Source organism: Panulirus ornatus, chromosome 9, assembly GCF_036320965.1.
Source record: "Panulirus ornatus isolate Po-2019 chromosome 9, ASM3632096v1, whole genome shotgun sequence".
Lineage (NCBI taxonomy): Eukaryota > Metazoa > Arthropoda > Malacostraca > Decapoda > Palinuridae > Panulirus > Panulirus ornatus.
In genome coordinates, this window is record NC_092232.1 from 35464844 (window position 1) to 35480285 (window position 15442).

A 15442-nucleotide genomic window follows, 5' to 3' on the forward strand; every position below is an offset into this window, starting at 1 on the left:
CCACTCACTACCCTTTCTATTCAACCCACCTCCCAGCTTCTCATTGCCACAAGCATCGTTGCGGCGATCAATCCATGATTTCCTAATTACATCCCATTTCCTCCCACTCCCCTTACTTCCATAGTTCTCACCTGTTTCCATTCTGTACTCAGTCTCTCTGGTACTCATCACACTAGTCTCCTTCCAAGCTCACTTACTTCACCACCCTCTTCACCCCCAACATGCACTCTTTCTTTTCTGAAAACCCATACAAATCTCACCCTATCCTCCACAAGATTATGATCCAGACATCCCATCCCTTTGCACTCTCAGCACATTTACATCAAAAAGTCTCTATTTCGCGCGCATGTTAATAACACGTAAACCAGTAAGCTCTCTGGCCATCTCTCCTACTTACATACGGTATACTTATGTACATCTTACATTTAAACAGGTATTCCTATCACCAGTTCTTTTTCAGCACATAAAAATCTACAAGCTCTTCACCATTTCCATTTACAACACTGAACACCCATGTTACCAATTATTCCCTGAACTGCCACCATTTATCTCCTGTTGCATTCAAATTCACCCATCACTATAAAACCCGGCGCGTATGCATCATAACCACTAAAAATCATAATAATATATTTTATATTTATTTATTATATATATATATATTATATATATATATATATATATAAGTATCCCTGGGGTTAGGGGAGAAAGTAAAGAATACTTTCCACGTATTCCTGCGTGTGTCGTAGAAGGCGACTAAAAGGGGAGGGAGGCGTGGGGGCTGAGAAATCCTCCCCTCTCGTTTTTTTTTTTTTTTTTATTTTCCAAAAAGAAGGAACAGAGAATTGGGATGGTTGTGGTATTCCCTCAAGCCCAGTCCTCTGTTCTTAACGCTACCTGCTAATGCGGGCAATGGCGAAAATAGTTTGAAAGAAAGAAGATAATATCTATAATATAATATAGTAATAAATTTATTATATATATATATATATATATGTTATATCTATATATATATATAAATATTTATTCCCTGGGGATAGGGGAGAAAGAATACTTCCCACGTGGATTCCCTGCGTGTAGTTAGAAGGCGGACCTAAAAGGGGAAGGAGCGGGGGGCTGGAATCCTCCCCTCTCGTTTTTTTTTTAATTTTTCAAAAGAAGGAAACATAGAATTGGCCAGGTGCGGGTAATCCATCAAAGGCCAGTCCTCTGTTCTTAAACATACCTCGCTAATGCGTGAAATGGCGATAGTTTGAAAGAAGAAAAAGAATATAATATAAATATAAAATTCATAGATATATATATATTATATATATTCTATATATAAATCTATTAAACGCGCACACATGCACATATTAATACCTGTACATTTCAAATATCCATGCATTATACATACAACAGACATATACATATATACACATTCTAATATACAGACATGGCGGTGTTCAGTTGTTGTAATGGAAATGGTGAAGAGCTTGTAGATTTGTGTGCTCAAAAAGGGAGCTGGGGCTTTGGGATTACCTGGTTTTAAAAAAGAGGATATTACTATAAGTTACGATGTAAGTAGGAGAGATGGCCAGATAGCATTATTGGATTATGTGTTAATTGATAGGTGCAAAAAAGAGAGACTTTTGGAATGTAAAATGTGGATGAGAGGTGGCAACTGGAGTGGTTTCTCTGATCATTATCTTGTGGAGGCGAAGGTGATAGGATTTGTAGAGTTTTTCAGAAAAAGACGAGAGATGTTGGGTGGTGAAAGAGAGTGGTGAGAAGTAAGTGAGCTTGGAATGAGATTTCGTGAGGAAGTAACTAGAGAACTGAGTGCAGAATGGAAAAAAGGTTGAAAGCAAAGGACGTAAGGGGGAGTGGGGGTAGGAATTGGGATGTATTTGGAATGCAGTGATTGGCTTGTGCAAAAGATGCTTGCTGGCTATGAGAATGCATGGGAAGTGGACAGATTAGAAAGGGTAGTGAAGAGAAGAAGTGATAGGTATTTGGTGTTTTTTGCAGGGGAAAATAAGTGCAAATGAGTGGGAGATGTATAAAAGAATGAGGCAGAAGGTTTCAAGAGAAAGGTTGCCAAGAGGTGAAAAAGAGGGCAAATGAGAGTATCATTAAATTTTAGGGAGAATGAAAAGATGTTTTGGAAGGAGGTTAGATAAAGTGCGTAAGACAAGAGGACAAATGGGACTTCGGTGAGGGGACTAATGGGGATGGTCGGATAACAAGTAGTGGTGATGTGAGGAGATGGAGTGAGTGTTTTGAAGGTTTGCTTGAAATATGTTTGATGTAGAGTGGCAGGAAATTGGGTGTTTTGGTTGAGGTGGTGTGTGAATGTGAATAGGTCTGGAGAATGATTTGGTAAATAGAGAAGAGGTAGTGAAGCTTTGAGGAAGATGAGAGCCAAGCAAGGCGGCAGGTTTTGGATTGGTATTGCAGTAGAATTTATTAAAAAAGGGGGGGACTGATGCTGTGGACTGGTTGGTAAGTATGTTCAATGAATGTATGGCTAGGGTGAAGTGCTGAGGATTGGCGAATGCATGCATAGTGCCATTATACAAAGGCAAAGGGGATAAAAGGTGACGTGCTCAATATTACGAGGTATAAGTTATGTTGAGTACTCCTGGTAGCGCTAGGAAAAGACAACAAAGGCCTCATTCGTTCACACTCAATCTCCAGCTGTCATGCAACAATGCCCGAAACCACAGCTCCACTTCCACATCCAGGCCCCACACAGCTTTCCATGGTTTACCCCAGACGCTTCACATGCCCTGATTCAATCCACTGGCAGCACGTCAACCCCGGTATACCACATCGATCCAATTCACTCTATTCCTTGCCCGCCTTTCACCCTCTTGCATGTTCAGGCCCCGATCACTCAAAATCTTTTTCACTCCATCTTTCCACCTCCAATTTGGTCTCCCACTTCTCCTCGTTCCCTCCACCTCCGACACATATATCCTATTGGTCAATCTTTCCTCACTCATTCTCTCCATGTGCCCAAACCATTTCAAAACACCCTCTTCTGCTCTCTCAATCACGCTCTTTTTATTTCCACACATCTCTCTTACCCTTACATTACTTACTCGATCAAACCACCTCACACCACACATTGTCCTCAAACATCTCACTTCCAGCACATCCATCCTCCTGCGCACCCCTCTATCCATAGCCCACGCCTCGCAACCAGACAACATTGTTGGAACCATTATTCCTTCAAACATAGCGATTTTTGCTTTCCAAGATAATGTTCTCGACTTCCACACATTCTTCAAGGCTCTCAGGATTTTTGCCCCTCCCCCACCCTATGATTCACTTCCGCTTCCATGGTTCCATCCGATGCCAGATCCACTCCCAGATATCTAAAACACTTTACTTCCTCCAGTTTTTCTCCATTCAAACTTACCTCCCAGATGACTTGACCCTCAACCCTACTGTACCTAATAACCTTGCTCTTATTCACATTTACTCTTAACTTTCTTCTTTCACACACTTTACCAAACTCAGTCACCAGCTTCTGCAGTTTCTCACATGAATCAGCCACCAGCGCTGTATCATCAGCGAACAACAACTGACTCACTTCCCAAGCTCTCTCATCCACAACAGACTTCATTCTTGCCCCTCTTTCCAAAACTCTTGCATTCACCTCCCTAACAACCCCATTCATAAACAAATTAAACAACCATGGAGACATCACACACCCCTGCCGCAAACCTACATTCACTGAGAACCAATCACTTTCCTCTCTTCCTACACGTACACATTCCTTACATCCTCGATAAAAACTTTTCACTGCTTCTAACAACTTGCCACCCACACCATATATTCTTAATACCTTCCACAGAGCATCTCTACCAACTCTATCATATGCCCTCTCCAGATCCATAAATGCTACATACAAATCCATTTGCTTTCTAAGTATTTCTCACATACATTCTTCAAAGCAAACACCTGATCCACACATCCTCTACCACTTCTGAAACCACACTGCTCTTCCCCAATCTGATGATCTGTACATGCCTTCACCCTCTCAATCAATACCCTCCCATATAATTTCCCAGGAATACTCAACAAACTTATACCTCTGTAATTTGGGCACTCACTCTTATCCCCTTTGCCTTTGTACAATGGCACTATGCACGCATTCTGCCAATCCTCAGGCACCTCACCATGAGTCATACATACATTAAATAACCTTACCAACCAGCAACAATACAGTCACCCCCTTTTTTAATAAATTCCATTGCAATACCATCCAAAACTGCTGCCTTGCCGGCTTTCATCTTCCGTAAAGCTTTTACTACCTCTTCTCTGTTTACCAAATCATTTTCCCCAACCCTCTCACTTTGCACACCACCTCGACCAAGACACCCTATATCTGCCACTCTATCATCAAACACATTCAACAAACCTTCAAAATACTTACTCCATCTCCTCACATCACCACTACTTGTTATCACCTCCCCATTAGCGCCCTTCACTGAAGTACCCATTTGCTCCCTTGTCTTACGCACTTTATTTACCTCCTTCCAGAACATCTTTTTATTCTCCCTAAAATTTAATGATACTCTCTCACCCCAACTCTCATTTGCCCTCTTTTTCACCTCTTGCACCTTTCTCTTGACCTCTTGTCTCTTTATTTTATACATCTCCCACTCAATTGCATTTTTTCCCTGCAAAAATCGTCCAAATGCCTCTCTCTCTTCTCTTTCACTAATAATCTTACTTCTTCATCCCACCACTCACTACCCTTTCTAATCAACCCACCTCCCACGCTTCTCATGCCACAAGCATCTTTTGCGCAATCCATCACTGATTCCCTAAATACATCCCATTCCTCCCCCACTCCCCTTACTTCCATTGTTCTCACCTTTTTCCATTCTGTACTCAGTCTCTCCTGGTACTTCCTCACACAAGTCTCCTTCCCAAGCTCACTTACTCTCACCACCCTCTTCACCCCAACATTCACTCTTCTTTTCTGAAAACCCATACAAATCTTCACCCTATCCTCCACAAGATAATGATCAGACATCCCTCCAGTTGCACCTCTCAGCACATTTACATCCAAAAGTCTCTATTTCGCGCGCCTGTCAATTAACACGTAATCCAGTAACGCTCTCTGGCCATCTCTCCTACTTACATACGTATACTTATGTATATCTTACATTTTAAACCAGGTATTCCCAATCACCAGTCCTTTTTCAGCACATAAATGTACAAACTCTTCACCATTTCCATTTACAACACTGAACACCCCATGTATACCAATTATTCCCTGAACTGCCACATTACTCACCTTTGCATTCAAATCACCCATCACTATAACCCGGTCGCGTGCATCAAAACCACTAACACACTCATACATATATATATATATATATATATATATATATATATATATATATATATATATATATATATATATATATATATATATATATATATATATTATCCCTGGGGTTAGGGGAGAAAGAATACTTCCCACGTATTCCCTGCGTGTCGTAGAAGGCGACTAAAAGGGGAGGGAGCGGGGGGCTGGAAATCCTCCCCTCTCGTTTTTTTTTTTTTTTTTTATTTTCCAAAAGAAGGAACAGAGAATTGGGCCAGGTGAGGGTATTCCCTCAAGGCCCAGTCCTCTGTTCTTAACGCTACCTCGCTAATGCGGGAAATGGCGAATAGTTTGAAAGAAAGAAGAAAATATATATATATATATATATATATATATATATATATATATATATATATATATATATATATATATATATATATTTATTCCCTGGGGATAGGGGAGAAAGAATACTTCCCACGTATTCCCTGCGTGTCGTAGAAGGCGACTAAAAGGGGAGGGAGCGGGGGGCTGGAAATCCTCCCCTCTCGTTTTTTTTTAATTTTCCAAAAGAAGGAACAGAGAATTGGGCCAGGTGAGGGTATTCCCTCAAAGGCCCAGTCCTCTGTTCTTAACGCTACCTCGCTAATGCGGGAAATGGCGAATAGTTTGAAAGAAGAAAAAGAATATATATATATATATATATATATATATATATATATATATATATATATATATATATATATATAAACGCTCACACATGCACATATACATACCTGTACATTTCAACATATACATGCATATACATACACAGACATATACATATATACACATCTACATATTCAGACATGGGGTGTTCAGTGTTGTAAATGGAAATGGTGAAGAGCTTGTAGATTTGTGTGCTCAAAAAGGACTGGGGATTGGGAATACCTGGTTTAAAAAGAGTGATATACATAAGTATACGTATGTAAGTAGGAGAGATGGCCAGATAGCATTATTGGATTATGTGTTAATTGATAGGTGCAAAAAAGAGAGACTTTTGGATGTAAATGTGATGAGAGGTGCAACTGGAGTGATGTCTGATCATTATCTTGTGGAGGCGAAGGTGAAGATTTGTAGAGTTTTTCAGAAAAGAAGAGAGAATGTTGGGGTGAAGAGAGTGGTGAGAGTAAGTGAGCTTGTGAATGAGACTTGTGTGAGGAAGTACCTAGAGAGACTGAGTGCAGAATGGAAAAAGGTGAAAGCAAAGGACGTAAGGGGAGTGGGGGAGGAATGGGATGTATTTAGGGAAAGCAGTGATGGCTTGTGCAAAAGATGCTTGTGGCATGAGAAGCATGGGAAGTGGACAGATTAGAAAGGGTAGTGAAAGAGAAGAGATAGGTATTTGGATGATTTTTGCAGGGAAATAGTGCAAATGAGTGGGAGATGTATAAAAGAAAGAGGCAGAAGGTCAAGAGAAAGGTGCAAGAGGTGAAAAAGAGGGCAAATGAGAGTATCATTAAATTTTAGGGAGAATGAAAAGATGTTTTGGAAGGAGGTAGATAAAGTGCGTAAGACAAGAGGACAAATGGGAACTTCGGTGAAGGGGACTAATGGGGAGGTGATAACAAGTAGTGGTGATGTGAGGAGATGGAGTGAGTGTTTTGAAGGTTTGTTGAATATGTTTGATGATAGAGTGGCAGAAATAGGGTGTTTTGGTTGAGGTGGTGTGTGAAGTGAATAGGTCAGGGAGAATGATTTGGTAAATAGAGAAGAGGTAGTGAAAGCTTTGAGGAAGATGAGAGCCAGCAAGGCGGCAGGTTTGGATGGTATTGCAGTAGAATTTATTAAAAAAGGGGGTGACTGTGCTGTTGACTGGTTGGTAAGTATGTTCAATGTATGTATGGCTCAGGGTGAAGTGCCTGAGGATTGGCGAAATGCATGCATAGTGCCATTATACAAAGGCAAAGGGGATAAAAGTGAGTGCTCAAATTACAGAGGTATAAGTTTGTTGAGTACTCCTGGGAAATTACATAGGAGGGTATTGATTGAGAGGGTGGGTGATGGCATGTACAGAGCATCAGATTGGGGAAGAGCAGTGTGGTTTCAGAAGTGGTGGAGGATGAGGTAGCACTAGGAAAAGACAACAAAGACCACATTCATTCACACTCAGTCTCTAGCTGTCATGTGTAATGCACCGAAACCACAGCTCCCTTTCCACATCCAGGCCCCGCAGAACTTTCCATGGTTTACCCCAGACGCTTCACATGCCCTGGTTCAATCCATTAGCAAGTCGACCACGGTACACCACATCGTTTCAATTCAATCTATTCCTTACACACCTTTCACCCTCATGTATGTTCAGTCCCCGATTGCTCAAAACATTTTTCACTCCATCCTTCCACCTCCAATTTGGTCTCCCACTTCTCCTCATTCCTTTCACCTCTGACACATATATCCCCTTTGTCAATCTTTCCTCACTCATTCTCTCCATGTGACCAAACCATTTCAATAAACACTCTTTTGCTCTCTCAGCCACACTCTTTTTAGTACCACACATCTCTCTTACCCTTTTATTACCTACTCGATCAAACCACCTCACTCCACACATTGTCATCAAACATTTCATTTCCATCACATCCACCCTCCTCTGCACAACCCTATCTATAGCCCATGCCTCACAACCACATAACTATGTTGGAGCCACTTTTCATTCAAACATACCCATTTTTGTTTTCCAAGATAACGTTCTTGCCTTTCACACATTCTTCAATGCTCCCAGAACCTTTGCCCCCTCCCCCACCTTGTGACTCGCTTCCTCTTCCATTGATCCATCCGCTGCTAAATCCAGTCCCTGATATGTAAAATACTTCACTTCCTCCAGGTTTTCTCCATTCAAACTTATCTCCTAATTTACTTGTCCCCCTACCCTACTGAACTTAATAATCTTGCTCTTATTCACATTTACTCTCAGCTTTCTTCTTTCACACACTTTACCAAACTCAGTCACCAGCTTCTGCAGTTTCTCACCCGAATCAGCCACCAGCGCTGTATCATCAGCGAACAACAACTGACTCACTTCCCAAGCTCCCTCCTCCACAACAGACTGCATACTTGCCCCTCTCTCCAAAACTCTTGCATTCACCTCCCTGACAACCCCATCCATAAACAAATTAAACAACCATGTAGACATCACGCACCCCTGCCGCAAACCGACATTCACTGAGAACCAATCACTTTCTTTCTACTCTTACACATGCCTTACATCCTCGATAAAAACTTTTCACTGCTTCTAACAACTTACCTCCCACACCATATATTCTTAATACCTTCCACAGAGCATCTCTATCATGTGCCTTCTCCAGATCCATAAATGCTACATACAAATCCATTTGCTCTTCTAAGTATTTCTCATATACGTTCTTCAAAGCAAACACCTGATCCACACATCCTGCACCACTTCTGAAACCACACTGCTCTTCCCCAGTCTGATGCTCTATACATGCCTTCACCCTCTCAGTCAATACCCTCCCATATAGTTGTGCAGGAATACTCCAACATACTTATATACCTCTGTAATTTGAGCACTCACTTTTATCCCCTTTGCCTTGTACAATGGCACTATGCATGCATTGCGCCAATCCTCAGGCACCTCACCATGATTCATACATACATTAAATATCCTTACCAACCAGTCAACAACACAGTCACCCCTTTTTTAAATAAATTCCACAGCAATACCCTCCAAACCCGCTGCCTTGCCAGCTTTCATCTTCCGCAAAGCTTTCACAATCTATTCTCTGTTTACCAAATCATTCTCCCTAACCCTCTCACTTTGCACACCAACTCGACCAAAACACCCTATATCTGCCACTCTTATCATCAAACACATTCAACAAACCTTCAAATTACTCACTCCATCTCCTCATCACCACTATTTGTTATCACCTCCATTATCCCCCTTCACCGACGTTCTCATTTGTTCTTTTGTCTTATGCACTTTATTTACCTCCTTCCAAAACATCTTTTTATTCTCCCTAAAATTTGATGGTACTTTCTCACCCCAACTTTCATTTGCCCTCTTTTTCTCTTCTTGCACCTTTCTCTTGTCCTTCTGCCTCTTTCTTTTATACATCTCCCAGTCATATGCACTATTTCCCTCCAAAACTTGTCCGAATGCCTGTCTCTTCTCTTTCACTAATAATCATACTTCATCCCAACACTCACTACCCTTTCTAATCAACCCACCTCCCACGCTTCTCATGCCACAAGCATCTTTTACGCAAGCCATCACTGCTTCCTTAAATACATCCCATTCCTTCCCCACTCCCCTTACGTTCTTTGCTCTCACCTTTTTCCATTCTGCAATCAGTCTCTCCTGGTACTTCCTCGCACAAGTCTCCTTCCCAAGCTCACTTACTCTCACCACCCTCTTCACCCCAACATTCTCACTTCTTTTCTGAAAACCTCTACAAATCTTCACTTTTGCCTCCACAAGATAATGTTCAGACATCCCTCCAGTTGCACCTGCCAGCACATTAACACCCAAAAGTCTCTCTTTTGCACGCCTATCAATTAAGACGTAATTCAGTAACGCTCTCTGACCATCTCTACTACTTGCATACAAATAGTTATGTATATCTCTCTTTTTAAACCAGGTATTCCCACTCACCATTCCTTTTTCAGCACACAAATCTACAAGCTCTTCACCATTTCCATTTACAACACTGAACACCCCATGTACACCAATTATTTCCTCAACTGCCACATTACTCACCTTTGTATTTAAATCACCCATCACTATATCCCGGTCTCATGCATCAAAACTACTAACACACTCACTCAGCTGCTCCCAAAACACTTGCGTCTCATGATCTTACTTCTCATGCCCAGGTGCATATGCACCAATAAACATACATCTCTCTCCATCAACTTTCAGTTTTACCCATATCAATCTAGAGTTTACTTTCTTACACTTCATCACATACTCCCACCACTCCTGTTTCAGTAGTGTTGTTCCTTCCCCTGCTCTTGTCCTCTCACCAACCCCTGCCTTTACTCCCAAAACATTCCCAAAAAACTTTTCCCCTTTACCCTTGAGCTTCGTTTCACTCAGAGCTAAAACATCCTGGTTCCTTTCCTCAAACATACTACCTATCTCTTTTTTTTTCACATCTTGGTTACATCCACACGCATTTAAACACCCCAATCTGAGCCTTCGAGGAGGATGAGCACTCCCTGCATGACTCCTTCTTCTGTTTCCCCTTTTAATATATTTATTGATGTTATTATACTTTGTCGCTGTCTCCCGCGTTAGGGAGGTAGCGCAAAGAAACAGACGAAAGAATGGCCCAACCCTCCCACATACACATGTATATACATACTCGTCCACACACACGCACATAGACATACCTATACATCTCTACGTATACATATATATACACACACAGACATATACATATTTACTCATGTACATAATTCATGCTGTCTGCCTTTATTCATTCCCGTCGCCACCCCGCCACACATGAAATAAAAACCCCCTCCCCCCGCATGTGCGCGAGATAGCGCTAGGAAAAGAAAAGAAAGCCCACATTCGTTCACACTCAGTCTCTAGCTGTTATTATAGTGCACCAAAACCACAGCTCCCTTTCCACATCCAGGCCCCACAAAACTTTCCATGATTTACCCCAGACGCTTCACATGCCTTGCTTCAATCCATTCACAGCACGTCAACCCCGGTATACCACATCGTTCCAATTCACTCCATTCTTTGCACACCTTTCACCCTCCTGCATGTTCAGGACCCTGTCACTCAAAATCTTTTTCACTCCATCTTTCCACCTCTAATTTGGTTTCCCACTTCTCGTTCCCTCCACCTCTGACGCATGTATCCTCTTTGTCAACCTTTCCTCACTCATTCTCTCCATGTGACCAAACCATTTCAAAACACCCTCTTCTCATCTCTCAACCACACTCTTTATATTACCACACATCTCTCTTAGCCTTTCATTACTTACTCGATCAAACCACCTCACACCACATATTGTCCTCAAACATCTCAATTCCAGCATATCCACCCTCCTGCGTACAACTTTATCTATAGCCCACGCCTTGCAACCACATAACATTGTTGGAACTACTATTCCTTCAAACATACCCATTTTTGCTTTCCAAGATAACGTTCTCGACTTCCACACATTTTTCAAGGCTCCCAGAACTTTTGCCTCCTCCCCCACCCTATGATTCACTTCCGCTTCCATGGTTTTCCATTCGCTGCCAAATCCACTCCCAGATATCTAAAACATTTCACTTCCTCCAGTTTTTCTCCATTCAAACTTACCTCCCAATTGACTTGTCCTTCAACCCTACTGTACCTAATAACCTTGCTCTTATTCACATTTACTCTCAGGTTTCTTCTTTCACACACTTTACCAAACTCAGTCACCAGCTTCTGCAGCTTCTCACCCGAATCAGCCACCAGCGCTGTATCATCAGCGAACAACAACTGTCTCACTTCCCAAGCTCTCTCATCCTCAACAGATTGCATACTTGCACCTCTTTCCAAAACTCTTGCATTCACTTCCCTAACAAAACCATCCATAAACAAATTAAACAACCTTGGAGACATCACGCACCCTTGCCGCAAACCTACATTCACTGAGAACTAATCACTTTCCTTTCTTCCTACACGTACACATGCCTTACATCCTCAATAAAAACTTTTCACTGCTTCTGACAACTTACCTCCCACACCATATATTCTTAATACCTTCCATAGAGCATCTCAATCAACTCTATCATATATCTTCTCCAGATCCATAAATGCTATATACAAATCCATTTGCTTTTCCAAGTATTTCTCATACATTTTTCTAAGCAAGCACCTGATCCACACATCCTCTACTACTTTAGAAACCACACTGCTCTTCCCCAATCTGATGCTCTGTACATGCCTTCACCCTCTCAATCAATACCCTTCCATATAATTTACCAGGAATACTCAACAAACTTATATACCTCTGTAATTTGAGCCCTCACTCTTATCTCCTTTGCCTTTGTACAATGGCACTATGCACGCATTCCGCCAATCCTCAGGCACCTCACCATGAGTCATACATACATTAGATAACCTTATCAACCGGTCAACAATACAGTCACCCCCTATCTTAATAAATTCCACTGCAATACTATCCAAACCCGCTGCCTTGCCGGCTTTCATCTTTCGCAAAGCTTTTAGTGCCTCTTCTCTGTTTACCAAATCATTCTCCCTAACCCTCTCACGTTTCACACCACCTCGATCAAAACACCCTATATCTGCTACTCCATCTCCTTCTCACATCACCACTGCTTGTTAGCACCTCCGCATTAGCCCCCTTCACGGATGTTCCCATTTGTTTCGATGTCTTACGCACTTTATTTATCTCCTTCCAAAACATCCTTTTATTCTCCCTAAAATTTAATGATACTCTCTCACCCCAACTCTCAGTTGCCCTCTTTTTCACCTCTTGCACCTTTCTCTTGACCTGTCTCTTTCTTTTATGCATCTCCCAGGCATTTGCACTATTTCCCTGCAAAAATCGTCGAAATGCCTCTCTCTTCTCTTTCACTAATAATCTTACCTCTTCACCCCACCACTCACTACCCTTTCTAATCTGCCCACCTCCCACGCTTCCCATGCCACAATTATCTTTTGCACAATCCATCACTGATTCCCTAAATACATCCCATTCCTCCCCACTCCCCTTACGTCCTTTGTTCTCATCTTTTTCCATTCTGTATTAAGTCTCTCCTGGTACTTCCTCACACAAGTCTCCTTCCCAAACTCACCCCAACATTCTCTCTTCTTTTCTGAAAACCTCTACAAATCTTCACCTTCGCCTCCACAAAATAATGATCAGACATCCCTCCAGTTGCACCTCTAGGCACATTAACATCCAAAAGTCTCTCTTTCGGGCGCCTATCAATTAAACGTAATCCAATAACGCTCTCTGGCCATCTCTCCTATCTACATCCGTATACTTATGTATATCTCTCTTTTTTAACCAGGTATTCCCAATCATCAGTCCTTTTTCAGCACACAAATCTACAAGCTCTTCACCATTTCCATTTACAACACTGAACACCCCATGTACACCAATTATTCCCTCAACTGCCACATTACTCACCTTTGCATTCAAATCACCCATCACTATAACCCGGTCTCGTGCATGAAAACTACGAACACACTCACTCAGCTGCTCCCAAAACACTTGCCTCTCATGATCTTTCTTCTCATGCCCAAGTGCATATGCACCAATAATCACCCATTTCTCTCTATCCACTTTCAGTTTTACCCATATCAATCTAGAGTTTACCTTCGTACACTGTATCACATACTCCCACAACTCCTACTTCAGGAGTAGTGCTACTCCTTCCTTTGCTCTTGTCCTCTCACCAACCCCTGCCTTTACTCCGAAAACATTCCCAAACCACTCTTCCCCTTTACCCTTGAGCTTCGTTTCACTCAGAGTCAAAGCATCCTGGTTCCTTTCCTCAAACATACTACCTATCTCTCCTTTTTTCTCATCATGGTTACACCCACACACATTTAAACACCTCAATCTGAGCCTTCGAGGAGGATGAGCACTTCCTGCATGACTCCTTCTTCTGTTTCTCCTTTTAATATATTTATCTATGTTATTATACTTTGTCGCTGTCTCCCGCGTTAGGGTGGTAGCGCAAGGAAACAGACGAGTGAATGGCCCAACCCACCCATATACACATGTATATACATACACATCCACACACGCACATATACATACCTATACATCTCAACGTATACATACATATACACACACAGACATATACATATGTACACATGTACATATTTCATACAGTCTACCCTTATTCATTCCCGTCGCCACCCTGCCACACTTGAAATGAAAACCTCTCCCCTCGCATGTGCGTGAGGTAGCGCTAGGAAAAGACAACAAAGGCCACATTCGTCCACACTTAGTCTCTAGCTGTCATGTATAATGCATCGAAAGCACAGCTCCCTTTCCACATCCAGGTCCCACAAAACTTTCCATGGTTTACCCCAGACGCTTCACATGCCCTGATTCAATCCATTGACAACACGTCGACCCCGGTATAACACATCGTTCCAATTCACTCTATTCCTTGCACGCCTTTCACCCTGCTGCATGTTCAGGCCCCGATCACTCAAAATCTTTTTCACTTCATCTTTCCACCTCCAATTTGGTCTCCCACTTCTCCATTAGATATCTAAAAAACTTCATTTCCTCCCGTTTTTCTCCATTCAAACTTAACTCCAAATTGACTTGTCCCTAAACCATACTGTACCTAATAACCTTGCTCTTATTCACATTTACTCTCAGCTTTCTTCTTTCACACACTTTACCAAACTCAGTCACCAGCTTCTGCAGCTTCTCACCCGAATCAGCCACCAGCACTGTATCATCAGCGAACAACAACTAACTCACTTCCCAAGCCCTTTCATCCCCAACAGACTGCATACTTGCCCCTCTTTCCAAAACTCTTGCATTCACCTCCCTAACAACCCCATCCATAAACATATTAAACAACCATGGATACACTTTCCTCTCTTCCTACACGTACACATGCCTTACATCCTCGATAAAAACCTTTCACTGCTTCTAACAACTTACCTCCCACACCATATATTCTTAATACCTTCCATAGAGCATCTCTATCAACTTTATCATATGCCTTCTCCAGATCCATAAATGCTACATACAAATCCATTTGCTTTTCCAAGTATTTCTCCCATACATTCTTCAAAGCAAACACCTGATCCACACATCCTCTACCACTTCTGAAACCACACTGCTCTTCCCCAATCTGATGCTCTGTACATGCCATCACCCTCTCAATCAATACCCTCCCATATAATTTCCCAGGAATACTCAACAAACATATACCTCTGTAATTTGAGCACTCATCCCCTTTGCCTTTGTACAGTGTCACTATGCAAGCATTCCGCAAAGTTATTATACTTTTTCGCTTTCTCCCGCATTAGCGAGGTAGCGCAAGGAAACGGACGAAAGAATGGCCCAACCCACCCACACACACACGCACACACACACACACACACACACACACACACACACACACACACAC